General features: G+C 45.3%; 1 protein-coding gene and 1 pseudogene across 1 annotated transcript in view; one reads left to right on the top strand and one right to left on the bottom strand.

Annotated features, from left to right (window-relative positions):
- The window catches only part of DNAJC11 (DnaJ heat shock protein family (Hsp40) member C11), a 788,848-nt gene that overhangs the window by 755,354 nt on the left and 20,424 nt on the right, over positions 1 to 13,070 (bottom strand). The gene's annotated exons all lie outside the window — the stretch shown is intronic.
- On the top strand, positions 901 to 1,788 carry LOC147711451 (uncharacterized; annotated as a pseudogene).

Genomic DNA, 13,070 nt, shown 5'->3' with positions numbered 1-13,070 from the left:
TGCCCGCCAGTGGGGCAGTCGACCACTCCTATTCGGAGGGTAAGGTCAAGGCTAAGCTTAGGGCCCACGCAGACACAGATACAGACACTAATACCAAAAATACTGACACCGACACAGATACCTCGGAGGAACCTCCTCCACCGAAGAAGGCGAGAACGGCGCAGCCGACTGAGACTGTACCTACAAATACACCATTTACCTTTGACCCTTCTGATATTATGCACCCCAGATCCTCGGACTGGGTGCCTCCCACCGCAGTCTCGGCCTATCTTCACGAGAACCTTAGGAAGAGTTTACCAAGAGAGGTGCGCAATCGCCTGAAATCAGAATGTCCACGTCCGGATCTCCCAGACAAGGTAGCAGAAACGCCGGAAATAGACGCTAGCCTCCTGACCTTTCTGCAAAAATTTTCTAAGGACCATAAGCGCAGTCTAGACCGAGCATGGAGAGGATGCCAGGACAAGATGCTGGATGTGGTGGGCCCCTTGGCCAAGATTCTTGAAATGGCTTTAGCAGCCAAGGAATCGCCCAAGCCGGTAGATCCGGACATATTGGCAGGAGGGACCCAGCGGGCCATATGCCTTATTGGCAACGCCAACTGCGCCATATCATCTGAGAAACGCAAATCTCTCCTGATCAAAATGGACAGTAACCTGACCGAGTTGGCGGATGCGGAGCCTGGGCCCCTAGCAGCAGGTCAGCTCTTCGGCGACAAGTTTGTTAAGGACTTCTCGAAGTACGTCGGGACCTTCACAGCATTAGATAAGGCACAGTCAGGGATCAAGAGAGCACTTAGCCAGGGTTTTTTTAACAGGGCCGGATGAGGCGGGGGTCGCTCGTCAGGCCGTGGTGGTCCCCAAGGCTCCCACAGAGGTGACTTTGGTCGTGGAAGAAGCGACTATGACTCCACCAGAGGCGGCACCTTCTACCCATCCCGCAGAAGGTTCAACAGGGGACGCTTCCAGTCCAACAACAACAGGGCGAATTTCAAGGCTCAACAAACCACACGTGAGCGTTCCAGTCCTTTCTCTCCTTCCATTGGGGGGTCTTACTCAACACTGCCTTCGGCAGTGGCGAGACCTAACACAGGACGCCTGGGTGTTACAGACAGTGCAGAGTTTTCACTCAGAGTTTTATTCTCGTCCTGGTCAATCAAATACGCCTGCAGATCTCCATTTTTCCCAACAAGATCGCAGTTTTATAGAGGCGGAGATCGTGGGTTTGCTACAAAAGCGTGCGATAGCACCAGTCATCCAAGGGCCTCGCAGCTTCTGCAGCAACATCTTTATAGTACAAAAGAAGGGAGGTGGAAACAGACTGGTTCTGGATCTCAAGGATTTCAATCAGTTTCTGACGTACAATCACTTCAAGATGGAAGGCATCCATCTTTTAACGGACTTGCTACAGGAAGGGGACTGGATGGTCAGGTTGGACCTCAAAGACGCTTTCCTACCCGTTCCCATCTTCCCTCCGCATCGCAGGTACCTACAGTTCAGGTGGAACGGCCAATGGTACGAATATTTGGCTCTGCCTTTCGGGCTCTCCTCAGCTCCTTGGTGTTTCACCTAGATAATGAAGCCGGTGGTGGCTCATCTACGGGAGAGGGGGATAAGTCTCATAATTTATCTGGACGATATCCTGATAATGGCACAGAGTCAGCAGGTTCTTCTGCAGCACCTCGCCCTTACGACAACGCTGCTTCAGAACTTAGGGTTTGTCATCAATCCCAAAAAATCGGTGATAGCTCCCACTCAAGTAATAGATTTCCTGGGTTTCACGATAGACTAGATGTCAGCCCAGCTGTGCCTTCCAAAGGCGAAACTGAAAGATCTCAAGAAGGAGATCCGGAAGTTGCTAAGCAATCAGACAGTAACCCTCAGGGCAATCGCCAGAGTAGTAGAGATATTGGCCTCATCGTCCAAGCGATATTCCCGGGCCCTCTTCATTACACGGCCCTGCAAAGGCTAAAGATCAGACACCTTCAGAGGGGACTGTCCTATTCGGACGTCATCCCTCTATCAGAGGAAGTACGAACCGAGTTGCAATGGTGGCTAGGCCATGTAGACGCCTGGAACGGCAGAGCGATATTTGGCTCCCAATCAGAAGTCATAATCGAGTCGGACGCCAGCCGGTGGGGCGCGCTGCGGAGACATCTCCGCGGGCGGCAGATGGTCTCCACAGGAACTTTCCTTGCACATAAATTGCTTAGAACTACTCGCAGGGTCGTTCGCCGTGCGGACGTTATCCCAGAGGAAGACCTCTTGTTGTATCCTCCTTCGCATGGACAATGTGTCAGCGGTGAGGTGCATCAACAAGTTGGGCGGCACGAGGTCGTCACTTCTTGTACAGATAGCCAAGGATTTTTGGCATTATTGCCTGACGAATCAAATATCGGTGATGGCTGAATATCTTCCGGGCCAATCCAATCAAGAGGTCTTTCAGTGGTTACAAAAGATTTGGGGTCCGTTCCAGACGGACCTTTTTGCCTCCCGACTAACATATCAACTCACGCAGTTCTTCAGTTGGAGGCCGGATCCGCTAGCGAAAGCGACCAATGCCTTTCTTCAGGATTGGTCGGAGGCAATCTAATATGCCTTTCCCCCCCTTCATGCTGATTCCCAGAGTAATGTCGCAGGTGATCAGACAACGGGCGGAGATGGCCATGGTGGATGTCCCAGTCGTGGTTCCCCCAAGTTATTGCAGTGGAGTTGCGATCTCCCCAGACTCCTTCCGGAGTCGGAATTGCTATTGCTGGGCCCTCATCAGGAGCGACACCCACTTATAGTGGAAGGCAGGCTTCAGCTGATGGCTTGGAGGCTTTCAGGGAACAGTGGCAACTGCCAGGTGTTTCGAGCAAGACTTCCGAATTTATTAGGCAGGCTTGGGCACCATCCACAAGAAAACGGTATTCCTCGGCCTGGAAAAACTGGGTGGATAGGTGCTTGGAACGACACTTGGATCCCGTGGGGGCAGAATTTCTCCACGTGTTAAACTTTTTATCGGATAAAGCAGCGGAAGGATTGGCTTATAGATCGGTGAACAATTTTCGGTCCGCCATTTCAGCGGGCCATGCCCAAATAGACGGGAAGCCGGTAGGCATGCACCCAGTGGTGTGCAAGTTGCTTGAGGGTATTCGGGTGGCCAACCCACCGAAACCCAAGTATACAGGTTTGTGGAATGTTTCATTAGTTCTTGCATTGTTTAACAGATGACCTGTCAACACGCTATTAACTAGGAAACAATTATCGGCCAAATTGGCCATGCTACTTTGCCTTTCAGCATGCAGACGTTCATCGGACGTACGAGCTCTCGACGTTACAGGTAGAGTATTTACTCCGGAAGGAGTTTCCTTTACCATTACAGGACGCACCAAGACAATGTCACGTCATATTAGTTATAATGCATTTCATGATAATGAGAATTTATGTGTGGTACAATGTTTGAAGACATATGAGGAATGCACAAAGGCCATCAGGCCTCAAGGCTGTTCACAATTGTTGATTGCATTGCAAAAACCTTTTAAAGTTGTGGCGGCCGCCACCATAGCCTGGCATTGACATCACCATATTCGGTGCTCATTCTGTAAGAGGCGCTATGGCGTCAAAATCATTTATGTTGGGTTCCAGCATTCAGGACATTATGCGTAGCGCAGATTGGTCCTCAGAGTCCACTTTTAAAACATACTATTATAAGCCGGTGGGGGATATTACCTCTGTTGTTTTCAATGAGCGTTGAACTAGCATAATCTGAAGCCTCTGGTCCTGTAATAGAATCAAAAATTAGCTAGCATTCGCGCCAAGAATTTTCAATTCTATTAAGGACACGGAGGCGAGGATTATCCCACCCGGCTTGGTTATGTGTAACAGCTAGCCCACCCAGTTGTTTTCGGTGGTTACGATTTCATCTCCTTTGTTTCAGGATCAGACAAGAAATCTGACTGAACGCTGAAGATGCCAGGATATTCAACCTGAAAAGGATGTTCTTTCTTCCATGTTGGAGGAGTTATGATGTTATTCAAGTTATTTGGACTTGTTCGCTACAAAGAAAGAGGAAGATGGCCGCACGCAAGGGGTTCTTATGGACTATGGGGGCGTGCCGATGTACATGTCATGATGGGAAATGTAGTTGTTTAAATGTTATTTAATGAAAATACGCATTTTCATTGGCTGCTGTGATGTTTGCAGTAAAGAATGAGAAGCATAATCCTCGCCTCCGTGTCCTTAATAGAATTGAGAATTCTTGGCGCGAATGCTAGCTAATTTTTGATTGCTTAGCTACTTAAAATCATGGTTTATGTAAAGAGGAAGAGAAATTAGAAAATCGCCACTTTTTGTGTGCATCATCATACATAATTAGAAGGATTTCAGCTCTCCATCGGGATGAATGAACATCATAATACCTATTTTCAAAGTTGAATGGAAATGGAACGGTCACTCATGAATGAGACAGCCAGAAAAAGGTCATGCTGCCCTTGCTTACACAGCAACATGTATAAATCAGCCTAGAAAGTGGTACTCATACTTCAGAAGTCAGATATTTGCCAATGATAAGTAGTAACCTCTTTTTCCATTAATGTCACACAGTACTATGGCATATTGGAGTAAACGCACCCATCCACACCAGTAATATATCTTAATGCAATATGATGCAAATCCTTAGATAACAATGTATTTATATGGCTTAAACAGCAAAATGTTTTCAGATGATGCATATCTTTAGATAACTATGTATTTTGGTAACTTAAAAAGCAAAAAGTTTTCATAAGTGGTCATCCCATTCTGCCATAATATGAAGGAAAAATAACAACTCACTCGGAAGCAGGAATCATTAGAAAAAAACACACATGGCGGCACAGGGTAAAAGTGAAGAATAATATGCCAAAAGACAGGCGCATCCCGAAAAAAAAAATCAATCTGTAATCAAATTTACATCCTTTAAAATATTAAAAACAAGAAGAAGGTCTATATTTACCATTCGTCTGATGGGATCATTTTGAAATCAAGACTTCGACGTAGGAATCTTATTCACTACCCATGAGCATTCTCACACTTTCATCATCAGGCTAGATGACCCCTCTGATACCAATGCATTCTCGTAAACTTGCCCCAGGACGAGACAATGAGAATAATGTTCAGTCAAAGGTGTTTATTAAATGCTTTATAGAGATTAATATGATTAACGACAATAGAGCTGCCAATCATCTTTACAAGTGATGGTATGAAAACACTTGTGCTACGGATAATTGTCGGGACTTAATATTATTTCCTCTATAACTGTTTTAGATGAACAACAGTATGAATGTTATTGTCATATAATGTGTATAGTGTCAACCATGACACCTTGTGGCCATACTAGGGCAGTTTGTGTCTTAACTCTGGTACACTGAGTGGTATACTTTTTAATCGGGAGACCAAGGGGAACACCGGGAGGTAGGACAATTGTGCCGGCGCAGTTATCCCAGGCAGAAATGTAAGGAAAATGTGCTTTTTAAGCAAAATTTGAGGTTTGCAGGGGATCTGGGCAGGAAAATATTGGGACATCCACGCAAGTCACACCTCCCTGGACTCTCCCGGGTGTCTAGTTTTCAAAAATATCTGAGTTTGGTAGATTTCCCTAGATGCCCACCAAGCCCAAGACCAAAAGTGCAGTTGACTCTTTCGCAAAACCAGGTCATTTTGTGATAGATACGTTTGATGTCTCCACAATACGTTTTGGGCCCTTTCCTGCTGCGGGTACTTGGCCCACCAACACAAGTGAGGTACCATTTTTATCTGGTGACCGGGGGGGAATGCTGGGCGGTAGGACATTTTTATCAGCCCGGAGGTCCCACAACTTTCCCAAACAGAAATGTGAGAAAATATGATTTTGTCTGCTAAATTTGAGGTTTGCAGGGGATTATGGGTAGGAAACGTTGGGGAATCCATGCAAGCCACACCACCCTGTAGTCCTCAGGGTGTCTAGTTTCCAGAAATGTCTGAGTTTGGTAAGTTTCCCTAGATGCCCACGAAGCCCGGGACCAAAAACGCAGGTGGCTCCCTCGCAAAACCAAGTCTTTTTGTGACTGATAATTTTGAAGTCTCCACAGTACGTTTTGGGCTATTTCCTATTGCGGGCACTATGTCTAACCACACAGGTAAAGTACCATTTTTATCAGGAGACTTGGGAGAATGCTTGGTGTGTGGAAGTTTGTGGCTCCCCGCAGATTCCAGAACTTTTCATCAGAGAAAAGTGAGGAAAATGCGTTTCTTGCTACAAAGTTTGAGGTTTGCAAAGGATTCTGGGTAATAAAACCTGGTGAGAGCCACACAAGCAACCCCATCCTGGCTTCCCCTGGGTGATAGGTTTAAAAAAATGTACAGGTTTGTTAGGTTTCCCTAGGTGCCAGCTGCGCTAGGGCCCAAAATCCAAAGCTGGGCACATGGCAAAAAAAAGCAGTGCCTAGTGGGCTTTCTGTGCCCCGGGAAGAGGGGGGGAACAGATCAGGGGCTATTACACCGTTATGCCCACAAGGGGGGGCAGAAAGACTGTGGCCATCTTTTTGGGGGGAGGGGTCTTATGGCATGACCATCCTGGGCAGCCCACAGCCCTTAACTAAGAAACTAAAATAGTCCTTGGAGCCTAGTAGGATTTATGCCCCACCCCTCGGGGAGGCAGATCGGGGGCTACTTCTCCCTTATACCCCGGGGTACAGAAAGACTGTGCCTATTTTTGTGGGGTGGCAGAGGCATTGGCATGCCCATTCTGGGCAGCCCCCACGCCTACACTAAGACAAAAATATAGACCCTGGTGCCTAGTAGGCTCTATGCACCCGGGGGCAGATCTGGGGCTATTGCCTCACCTCCCCCTATTGGAGGCAGAAAGACTTCCATCCCCATTTATGTGGGGTGGGGGAATGGCTAAGCCCTATTGTCTAGTGGGCTTTCTGTCCCCAGGGGGACAGATCGAGGGTAATAACCTTGATCGGCCCCCCACGGGGCAGAAAGACTGCCCCAGTTGTTTTTGGGGGGTGGTGACATTGGCATGGCCATTCTCTGCATCTCCTACGCATAAAAATAAAAGCATAATCCCTGGTGCCTAGTGGGCGTTCTACCCCTCGGGGGCTACTGCCCCCCATCTGCCTCCATGTGCTCAGAAAGACTGGCATTTTTGGAAGGGGCATTGCCAAGCCCATTCTGGGCAGCCCCCAACCCTGAACTATGAAAAGGGCAGAAAGACTGAAAATTTACAGAATCGTTGGGTGAGGGAGCAAAAGTCCTTGCCCAAAGGGATCCTCCCCATCCCTGGTGTCTAGTGCGTGGATCCCCGATTGGGGATCACTCACCTGCGGCGATCCCCAGGCAGGAATCCACTAGGGAGGGTTACCATCGGAGAAGGGAGAATCTCCCCTTTTCAATAATTCCTCTCCCGCCTGCCTACATGCTCGGGGGAGAGAAAGCCCTCCCGAGCACGTAGGCGGTGAAACTGAAATGAGCCAATCATATCATTTCAGTTTCAGTGAAATTAAGTCTGATCGTCATTTCAATGAAAAAAAATCAGAACAGCCTCAGTAGCTAGGGAAGCTCTTCCCCAGCTCCCAAGGCTGTTTTGGTACAAAGGAAATCCTTCTGGTGCCCACACCAGTGGAATTTCCAGTGTCATGTGGTCGGATGCACAGGAGCCATCCGATGCACACACATGAGCACTGCAGCATTGGCGGCTCCCATGCTGGGTTAATACTAAGGGAAGGCTGTGTTTACTTTACATTGTCAGGCTGCAGATAGCAGGGCTGATAATAAGCAGTGCTTAGTCAGATTTATAGAATAGCCTGGGTCACAGAGGTGCAGAACTGAAGCACTGAAGAATTTAACTCTTAAATAAAATACCTGGTACACTCAATATTGGAGCTTGAGAATGAGATGGTCTTTGTAAATACTTTTAACCCCTTGTGCGCTGTGTGAATTTTCGCGCTGTGCCGTCGAATTAAAGAGTGGGCGGGGTTCCGACGGCCTCCGGCCGTCCTCCGCACACGCCCACCGTGATGTCAGATGGCCAGGGGCCATCCGCAGCACACAAGGGGTTAAATAGTAGAAAATGAAAATGATAACACTTCATTTTAATTTTATCCAGTTTTAAAGGTGTCACATTTACAAGCAGCAGGCCATTTACTCTCAGTGGCCAGTAAACACTGTCCTATATTTATAATTGGACAAAGAAAAAGTCATTTTTTTCAAATGGGAGAAGCTTAAAGTGAAGAAAACCTTTTCCATGAAACATTAAGTATTAATATATTTATTCCCTTTCAATTAAGCCAATTACTTCTTGATGTTTTATGAAGCATGTTTATTTACTTAAAATTCCGCCCATTTAATTAAATGTATGTTTCGGTTATAAATATGGCACCATGTCTACAGGTCATTAGGAGCACGATTCTTGGTGTTTGTAAATGTGAAACTTGGAAATGGGAAAACATGTAAATGAAGAGTATTATGGAATCCACATAAATGTCAGTGCCATATTTATGAGTAAAAAAAATAATAAAGCCATTATTCTAAGTTGAAAACATTTTAAGTGTAGAAAAATGTTCCATTCTCTTAACATTTTTGAAGAACATTTTCCTGAACTTAAAATTTCTCCTAGTTTTGTTATACATGTAACAGTGCCATATATGGCGAAAGATGATGTCCTGAGCCACAAGTACATATGACAATGTATCTGTGTCACCTGTATACATATATCCCATTCATACGCAAACATGTTCATACATTCCCAAAAACCACGCTCACATAGCAGCCCTAGTCAAAGTATTTTGTTCAAAACACAGTATCTGGCTCTATGGACATTAGGCTTAAAGCCAATTAAACTGGGTGTGAGGAGCCTGGTAATGCACGAGTTGCTTAGCTTTCAGAATCTCACAATGTTTTTCAGTGATCAGAAGCAGCTCTCACTACAGAAAAGGTTGAAAACTCCTAACCAAGTGGAACTCCACCACACAAACATTGCTCAATATTTTGCCTTAAATGCAACTCAGTAACCTCTTCAGTTACATACTGGGGAGCACTGAAAATCATCATAAGGGGAGATACCGATCTTTCATTAAGGGCAAGTTGCCAGTTAGACCCTGGGAGATACCAGTTTTGAGGAGACCACAATGGCACTAGAGAAATTGTCAGCCAATCTTCTCCGATACATACTCTGTACGAAACAAAGACTGCTTGGCTCCAGCAGCATCGGATGGATGGCATCATGCAGAAGAGTCAATAAGAACCAAGAAAACACAACAAACTTTTGTATATGACTCATAACATATATCACTAGATTTACTTAGACCGCACTTAGAAGCAGAATGTGCTCATCCAATTATTCATGACTTGTCTATGCCCAAGTTGTTGTTCACTGATAGATCTATGCTTGACGCTTCTATCACAGAGGAAGAGATAATGAAGGCAGTAACAACTATGCCCCCAAGAAAAAAAACCCAGACCCAACAGCATTGTGGAAGAGTATTTCTTTCTTTTTTTTTTTAAAGTACTACTTATTGGCCCCGAACTTCCGTTGTCTGTTAGAGGGAGTATTCAAGACTGGCTTTCAACAATAGGATTTACTGGGAGCTACTTTTGCCATTATCCTTAAACCCATGACTGCCCCTCCCATCGTCCCATATCTCCAAGTAATATTGAATCCAAAATACTAGCAGCTCACGTGTAGTGCGCGCTTTGGTTCACCATGACCAAAATGGGTTCTTTTCCGGTCGAAGTAGTAGACCATGCCTGCATCGTCTCCATTTGGCTCTTCCGCGGGCACAAGAGATACCAGTGGACTGTGTACTGTTAATGCTAGACATGGCTCATTGACCATTCCTACATCAGGTGCTAGATAAAATGCAGAGTGGGAAGGGGCATGCTGTAGGGATGCACATCCTTGCTTCTACTGTTCAAGTTTATGGTTGAGCCCTCAGCTACATGGATACACAGACGCCCAGGTAGAAGGAGTCCAGTGCGGAAACAGTGGTGAGGATAGACTTTCTTAATATGCTGATGACATTCTGATGTACGTCCAAGGAGCAGAGACCACCATTCCCGAATCTTCAATATTCTACGAATATATGTGGAGGCCCACAGCCGGCAAGCAAACTGGTGGCTGTGCCTATTGGCGAGGGCCACAGTTCGCTCCTGGCCTCGGCACCCCTTCAGAATCCGGGTGACATTTCACGTATTTGGGTATGCAAATTATGGTGAGCCAACAACAAGGTTAGGAATTGCATATAGCTAGTTCCTCTCCTAGGCAAACTGAAGATGGAGCTTACCTACTGGGCCACTTCCCCTCAACCCCCCAAATAATGATTCGGAACGCATTATTTAAAAGGATTTCCTTGCCGCTATTTCTTTATGTTTTACAAAACTACCTTTTTCAACTCCCATCAGCCTTCATTACGGATTTACAATCTTTGATCAGTGGTTTCCTCTGGGTTGGAGCATTCCTGTGAGTCTCCTTTGTAAAGTGTGGGCAGGCTCTTACGATAGAAGTTTGTGGATTACGAATATTTGGCCTTATTAGGCTTTACAGCTCATCACGATAAATGATTGAATATTTGGGCAGAGAAGATCCTGTGAAAAGATTAAAATTCGACCTTCAAGATAAATTTGACTTATTTCACATACTATGTCAAAGCAATCCCTAGAACTTTGACAATATTGTGCTGGCAAGAGGCGCTTAATCACATTTCATGGTATGTGAAACCTTCTATGATGACTCTGCAATGGCAGGATACCTCCAGTTGCAACATGTGCTTGAGAGCTATAGATATACACAGTTGTCTCTCTCTGAATTTAGTCCTTTGGAGGCCAAATTAACTACTGAGGTCCTGGGGGCAAGGAATATTGAGGCTATATCAATATCATGCTGTTAACTCCCCTGACTAAAATCTGAAACTGAAGGAAATGTGGGAACTTGACCTTGGTAAGTTGGATGAGGATGACTGGATCAAGGCGAAGACGATACCACGGGTGCCGGCCATCTCTGCCCACCTACTTCTTATTTAGTTTAAGTACTTGCACAGGTAGCATTATAATCCTTCATGCTTATGGAAAATGGGAAAAGTGAGAATCCCAAATTGTCAAAGGTGCAGTTGCCCTGTTGGTACATACTTTCACATGATATGGCAGTGCCCCCGAATAGAAAATACTGGTGCAGGGTACACTGCTATAGTCAAGCTACAGTGGCAAGCCTGAAGTCATGTTTGTACTGCTGATATAGTGGATGGAAGACTAGACGATGCAGTGTTCTAGTGGCATTTAACCTCCAAGGTCTGTGTACATCTTGTACCATATACCAGGGACTTATAGACGAGTTAAATGTACCAATTAGGAATATGCTTAATTGACCATATTTAAAGGGGGAAGCACAGGCACTTTACTACTGGTTAGCAAGGGTAAATTGCACAGGTTCTAAAACCAGCAAAAACATAGGGTCCAGTAAAAGGAGAAAAATCTGGGGCGAGTGACCATGCAGAAAAGTAAGGCTTCCTACTTAAAGGGAGAAGTACAATATACACTGATCGAGGACTATTCTGACTGTTGCGGAATATCAAACTTTATTGTGTACCTCCCTTCCTAGTCTTAGGAACTGTTTAGGCTGATTTTTTGTATATGATTTGTTCCTTCCTTATATTGTCTGTGTTCCCAATTTTAATTTCATTTTTATATATGTCTCTTTTTTAACTGTTTTTAAATACATGAATAAACTGTGCAAACTGAATTTATTTGTTTTTATAGAATTGTTTTGTTATTTACTGCATTGCTCCAATTGATGGGTCTTCATGTCTGAAGGATATTTGTCTAGTTATCTGAAAGAATTGGTGTCTTTAAATTAAGGTGCCCAAAGGGAACTAATATTTGACATGAAGTCAGTTCTGGTACCCTATCCCTTTGGTTTTGGGTCCCTCTCTCTTTTATTAGAGAGTTACTACTTAAACACACAGAGACTTTATATAAATTCACAGAAAAGATTAAGGTAACATTAAAGTTAGGTGAACTTTTATATGTAAATAGTTATCTCAAGTAACTATAACTCATGCCCTAACAAAGTCACACCTCCGCCATGCATAGTTTTCTTATAATTAATTTAATTGCAAATGTTGCAGTGATAATATCAATGATGTCATGGAAGATGTAATGATTGATGTAACATATGGAGTAATTAGCAGTGCATAGTGAGGGCGTGAATATAGTTACCTGAGATAACTATACCTGGTGAATGTCAGTGTTCTTTTTTTATTTTTTTTTTATGTGAATTTGTATGGCTTTTGTTAACGAAAGTAATATTGTATCACCATGAGGTAAGCCAACCCACCACCACGTAGGCACCCAATCTGCTAAGTGGGTGTGGGATTGGCCTCTGTGCAGTCACCTCTACATCACACATAGCCTACTGCAACACCAAAATATAACAAGCATTTACAATGCAATGGTCTCTGCATTATTAAAGGTAGAGCTATTGGCATTGCTCATGACATTTTTTTTTAATCTTAAATAAATGGCATTGTCATTAACATTGCCAATAGCTTAATCGTTAAATAAATGTCATCGTCATTTACAATGCCAATAGGTTAATCGCTCGCAAATGCATGACCTATTGCATTTACACCCACACAGAGCCACACACACAAAGCCACCCACACACACATACAGAGCCACCCACACACACATACAGAGCCACCCACACACACATACAGAGCCACCCACAGAGACCCACACACACCCACAGAGCCTCCCACACACACGCCCACAGAGCCCCCCACACACACACACAGAGCCCCCCCCACACACACCCACAGAGCCCCCCCACACACACACACCCACAGAGCCCCCCCCACACACACACACCCACAGAGCCCTGCACACACACACACCTACAGAGCCCCGCACACACACCCACAGAGCCCCACACCCACAGAGCCCCGCACACACACACCCACAGAGCCCCCCACACACACACACACACACAGAGCCCCACACACACACACACACACACAGAGCCCCATACACACACACACACCCAGAGCCCCCCCACACACACACCCACAGAGCCCCCCC

Source organism: Lissotriton vulgaris, chromosome 5 (genome assembly GCF_964263255.1).
Source record: "Lissotriton vulgaris chromosome 5, aLisVul1.2, whole genome shotgun sequence".
Taxonomy (NCBI): Eukaryota; Metazoa; Chordata; class Amphibia; order Caudata; family Salamandridae; genus Lissotriton; species Lissotriton vulgaris.
The sequence above is the reverse complement of the archived record's forward strand: the minus strand, read 5'-3'. Positions and strand labels throughout refer to the sequence as shown.